Source organism: Coregonus clupeaformis, unplaced genomic scaffold (genome assembly GCF_020615455.1).
Source record: "Coregonus clupeaformis isolate EN_2021a unplaced genomic scaffold, ASM2061545v1 scaf1057, whole genome shotgun sequence".
NCBI classification, from domain to species: domain Eukaryota; kingdom Metazoa; phylum Chordata; class Actinopteri; order Salmoniformes; family Salmonidae; genus Coregonus; species Coregonus clupeaformis.
In genome coordinates, this window is record NW_025534511.1 from 149,595 (window position 1) to 155,850 (window position 6,256).

At 42.4% G+C, this 6,256-nt stretch overlaps 1 pseudogene; it reads right to left on the minus strand.

The window, feature by feature from the left end:
- Window positions 1-5,826, minus strand: part of LOC121540080 — a 76,529-nt pseudogene extending 70,703 nt beyond the window's left edge.
- Window positions 5,827-6,256: the final 430 nt, after the last annotated feature.

Consider the following 6,256-nt stretch of genomic DNA (forward strand, 5'->3'; position numbering starts at 1 on the left):
TGGAATCCTTGGGAGTCTTTCTGACCACAGTTGCTGATTATGCAGAGCTCCACATAGCGATACACACTGCTAGGGCTCTGAGAGAGAGAAGTCCAACGTTATTATAATTTTGAAGACTAGTAAGTATTATTTCATCCTGCCTGTTGCGTAAACAATAATCCCCAAAAATGTGTCTTAAAGCCAAATTAAATTATAATAATCTGACTCATGGTCTGGATAATCTCTACCATATGTATCTCTACCAAGACTGTAAAACGATTAAAACATTTCATGTAGTTAAAACAGGATTTTCCGAAATTTGCTCAAATTTGTAATTTAAAGCAAACAATCTGCAGGTCGTGGGCACCCCTATGCCACCCCTCTTCTTGTATAGTGCTTTCACTTTCAACGAAAACAAGGGGGTTGAGCCCTGAGCCACTTTGGGCTGGCCAACTGGGCTAGTTGTGTCTTTGCTTTAAATGCTGCTTACTCTAATGACCCTGCTGCCGTGGCCCCAGAGCTGGAGAGGAACTGAAAGTCACTCGCCAGCTACTGCCGCCAGAAACAATCACAGAGCAGATGAAGCCAACAAGCTAGCTAACCTGTTTGCAGATCGACTGTCCTTGTAGCAGGGACAACAGAAACAAGCATCATTGTCTGTTCTTGGATCTGAATCAACTAGACCCCTAAAAGAGAAAAAGAAGCAAGATGTTTTGGATGCTCCGGACGTCACCCCGTTGAGCATGTTTGGGATGCTCTGGATCGACGTGTACGACAGCGTGTTCCAGTTCCCGCCAATATCCAGCAACTTTGCGCAGCCATTGAAGAGGAGCGGGACAACATTCCACAGGCCACAACTGTGATGACCCGTCCGTCTCTGCCTTTACCTTTTGGTCTGTACTCGTATTCGGTTATGAGTTTCGGCCTGCGTAATGCACCTGCCACTTTTCAGCGACTTATGAACAGGGTTGTCTCTGGTCTGGCCGGGTGCGCTGTTTATCTGGACGATGTAGTGATACATGCCGATACTTGGGAGGAACATCTGTCCCGTATTCAAGCCTTGTTCGAACGTCTGGCTGCGGGTCGCCTCACGATACATTTGGCTAAATGTGAGTTTGCTCAGGCGACTGTTACATACCTTGGAAAGGTGGTTGGGCAGGGTGAAGTGCGTCCTGTTCGGGCTAAAGTGGTAGCTAGTGATGCTTTTCCACTACCAACTACTAAAAAGGAACTGATGCGTTTCTTGGGAATGATTGGGTATTAACTCCTCTACTGTGGTCTCTCCCTTGACAGATTTGCTGAAAGCTAAGGCTGTGTACGTATGGTCTTCTCGTTGTCAACAGGCGTTTCGAAGATGCAAAGAGGTTGCTTACCTCAACTCCGGTGCTGGCTGCTCCTCGTGTGGATTTGTCATTTACCTTGCAGGTGGATGCTAGTCATGCGGGGGTGCAGGTGCAGTTTTTCTGCAAGCAGATGTGTCTGGGGTTGAGAGGCCTGTTAGTTTCTTTTCCAAAAAATTGATCCGTTATCAGTTGAACTGTTCGGTCATTGAAAAAGAAGCGCTAGCACTCATGTGGGCGCTGCAACACTTCGAAGTGTATGTCGGGTCGGGAGTAGTACCTATTGTGGTCTACACCGACCATAACCCTCTCACCTTTTTGAGGTCCATGAGGTGTCCTAATCAGAGGATAATGAGATGGTGTTTATTTTTACAATCCTTCCCTCTAGATGTGCGGCACATCCGGGGGACTGATAACGTGATTGCTGATGCGCTCTCTCGTGCGCCCTGTTCCTGAATATTGATGTGACCGACCATTGTTTGGTTTTGTCATGTTCTATCTCTCCTGTTTGTCCCTTCCTAGTCTTGTGTTCTTCTTTCCTCTTAAAGGTTGCTTCCTGTGCAAAGGTTGCTGAGGTCTGGGGAGGAAGATGACGGCTGGGGCAAGTGGAGGTGTGAACATGTAACAATTTGTCGGTTTGTGATGCAGAGGCTGGTACGTTGGTCCGGGGTCCTTGTTGGTCCCCGGTTTTATGGGGGGTGACGACCCTCCCACTCTGTCTGCCGTATTCTCTCTCTCTGCTCTTGTTTCCTTATTAGGGTGCCGGTGGGCGGAGTTGGGAGGGTCGTCAGCTACATGGGAAACACCTGGGCCCGGGTGTGTCCCAGGATAAATGGACCTCTTCCACGTTCATTGGGGAGACTCTCTCCATGCAGACACCTTGATTGATTTTTGTTGTGGTATTTTTGTGGCTTTTTGGTTGTTTGCGTTGGCACCTTTCAACACCTTGCATTATTACATTTATGCAAAACACTCACTTACACTACTGATTACTGATTACACACACCATTGTTAATTATACTTAGTTTACTTTAGTTAATAAATATATATTTTGAGTATTCCTTGTCTCCACGTGTCTCCCTGCTGGTTTGTGACACAACCAACAGCCTGATCAACTCTTTGTGAAGGAGATGTGTCACGCTGCATGAGGCAAATGGTCTTCACACCAGATACTGACTGGTTTTCTGATCCACCCCCCTACCTTTTTTTTAAGGTGTCGGTGACCAACAGATGCATATCTGTATTCCCAGTCATGTGAAATCCATAAATTAGGGCCTAATGATTTCCTTATATGAACTGTAACTCAGTAAAATCTTAGAAATGGTTGTATGTTGAGTTAATATTTTTGTTCTGTGTATATACAATATATATATATATATATATATATATATATATATATATATATATATATATATATATAGTGCATGTTCTGTTTCTTTCCTCTTGTCCACACATACAGTTGAAGTCGGAAGTTTACATACACTTAGGTTGGAGTCATTAAAACTCATTTTCCAACCACTCCATACTTTTCTTGTTAACAAACTATAGTTTTGGCAAGTCGGTTAGGACATCTACTTTGTGCATGACACAAGTAATTTTTCCAACAATTGTTTACAGACAGACTATTTCACTTATAATTCACTGTATCACAATTCCAGTGGGTCAGAAGTTTACATACACTAAGTTGACTGTGCCTTTAAACAGCTTGGAAAATTCTAGAAAATGATGTCATGGCTTTAGAAGCTTCTGATAGGCTTATTGACATCATTTGAGTCAAATGGAGGTGTACCTGTGGATGTATTTCAAGGCCTACCTTCAAACTCAGTGCCTCTTTGCTTGACATCATGGGAAAATGAAAAGAAATCAGCCAAGACCTCAGAAAAAAATGGTAGACCTCCACAAGTCTGGTTCATCCTTGGGAGCAATTTCCAAATGCCTGAAGGTACCACGCTCATCTGTACAAACAATAGTACGCAAGTATAAACACCATGGGACCACGCAGCCGTCATACCGCTCAGGAAGGAGACACGTTCTGTCTCCTAGAGATTAACGTAATCACTTTGGCACTAATTTCAGAACCTTGACGTCATTTTTCAAAACTCTAGACACAAAACTCAAAACGGTCATCACTTGTAACACAGGCTGTCCAATGTTCAAAACATTGCATTGTGCATTCATATCTTTAAAGAACTCTTGCACTTGCACAATCATTGGTTCAAAAAACAAATGTATTGTGAAATACCAATGAAACGTTAATTTAGATCACCCACACACAAGCAACCGATAGTTTCACTGTGTCATTGTTCGTACGATCATTAAATATTGTAGTACAAAACAGGTGATACATGTTTCATTATGGTACTACATGTAAATACATCCCTGTAAAAGTACTGCAGTAGTAGAGAGAATACTACAGACACAGTGGAATCATTGAACAAAATCTGAAATATATTGATGAAAAACAATACAGTACTGTAAAACATCAAATGCAGTGTTCCTCAACTTGCTTGCTTGTAACAAGGAGAAGAGGTCGGAATTTCTTTGGCCAGCAGGCAACCATCCAAGTACCTGGACAACGTGGGGCCAACGTTACCATGTGTGCGGCTATATCAGAAGATGGTGTGGTGGGACGCAGACCTCGTATTGGATCATATAATGAAGCTCTCCTTGTAACCTTCCTTGATGAGCTCAATCAGGCCTGTAGAGCTGGTGGCGTGACCTATGTCATTGTGTGGGATAATGTCAGGTTCCACCATGCTCATATGGTGCAAGCATGGTTTCAGGCCCATGCACAATTTACCACCCTGTATTTACCCCCATACTCTCCTTTCCTTAACCCGATTGAGGAATTTCTCTCCACATGGAGATGGAAGGTTTATGATAGGCGCCCTCATGAACAAGTCACTCTTCTCCAGGCCATGGATGACGCATGCAATGACGTCACGGCAGACCAGTGTCAGGCCTGGATTCGCCATGCCCGAAGGTTTTTTCCAAGATGTTTGGCTAATGAAAACATCCATTGTGATGTAGATGAGAACCTGTGGCCAAATCCACAAGACAGAGTTGATGAAAATGTAGAAGTACAGTAATCACTCCTATGTTTTGCTTTTTACAGTACAAGCAAGCAAGTTGAGGAACACTGCATTTGATGTTTTACAGTACTGTATTGTTTTTCATCAATATATTTCAGATTTTGTTCAATGATTCCACTGTGTCTGTAGTATTCTCTCTACTACTGCAGTACTTTTACAGGGATGTATTTACATGTAGTACCATAATGAAACATGTATCACCTATTTTGTACTACAATATTTAATGATTGTTCATACAATGACACAGTGAAACTATCGGTTGCTTGTGTGTGGGTGATCTAAATTAACGTTTCATTGGTATTTCACAATACATTTGTTTTTTGAACCAATGATTGTGCAAGTGCAAGAGTTCTTTAAAGATATGAATGCACAATGCAATGTTTTGAACATTGGACAGCCTGTGTTACAAGTGATGACCGTTTTGAGTTTTGTGTCTAGAGTTTTGAAAAATAACGTCAAGGTTCTGAAATTAGTGCCAAAGTGATTGTAAAAAACTGTAACAGTCTTCCAATAGGGCTATGATCTGGTTCAATTCCCATTTTTTAACATTATTGTAAGAAAATAAATCTTTAGACATAGCACATTCTTTGTAGCCTGGTTCCAGATCTGTTAGTGGTCTTGCTTAACAGATGGCATGATGGCACATACAGACTGACACTCAGGCTTCAGACTTTTACTGTCTACCTGATCACCTCTTGGCTGTTGCAATCCTCTGGAAATGGGTCTCTTTTTCTCTTGATGTAAACTGTAGTACTGGCAAACCAGTCAAATCAGAAACTGGGATCATTGTTGATCCATTTATGATCAGATGAGAATATTTAAATCACCCATGTCCATGTATGAATCCAAACAATTCTGTATTCTGAATCAATTACTGAATCAATGTGATCTTTCAATATAAAAGTCAAAATCATGACATTGGAATTGCTCTGTTATTGAATTGATTGACCCAATGAATCAGCTATTTCCAGTCATCTATGTAGCAGTATATCCACAGGGGGAGGAAGTGCAGGGAGATGCCTCTGATATGACTGGGTGTCAGGTGGAAGGAGATCACAGAGCCTGGAACAGAGAAGAGAGGAAGACTGGGAAGAGAAAGAAGCATTCATTTGGTTCAAACGTCTCTTGTCTGTCTCTAATACACCAGTAGGGGGCAGGTACACCAGTAGGGTGTGTGTGTGTGTGTGTGTGTCTTTCTCTGTGTGTGTTTGTGTGTGTGTGTGCTTACTGATGACTCTGGCGTGGGAGAAGGGTGTTTTCTCCATGGACAGGTAGCAGGAGGTGACACACTCCATGAGAGGGGCCAGCAGCAGCAGAGGTAGGATGCTGATGATGTTCATGGCACCGATGGGCAGGAGGAAGCTGTTCAGGTGCAGGTTAGAGGTCATGGTCTGAATGTAGTAACCTGATGGAATCTGTGGGAGAGGTCAGGGTAACAACAGATTCTAGGATAACTTTATGGAGCATAAATAAACATTATAGCTTTGCCAGTTTTACCCCCAACATCTGAAAAATAATGTATTTGGACTTTCCACTGAAAACAAACAATGACCTGAAAATGTTCTAAAAATCAATGAATGAATGGAACCATTTATTTGTCTCTACAGTTTGAAGGAAGTTTCTAACTAGCATTAGCGCTATGAAGTCTATAGTAACTGCTAGCATGCCATAGACTTCCAGTCATTGCGCTAACGCTAGTTGGCATTGGCTCCCAAAACGACCTCTAACTTCCTTCATACAGGATGCAGAGACATTAAAATGGTGTCCATGAGTTCATCTGACTCTGGGGAAATAGATAAAGGGCTTCACTGCCTAAATCCTGAAGAATCCCTTTAAATTGAGTTT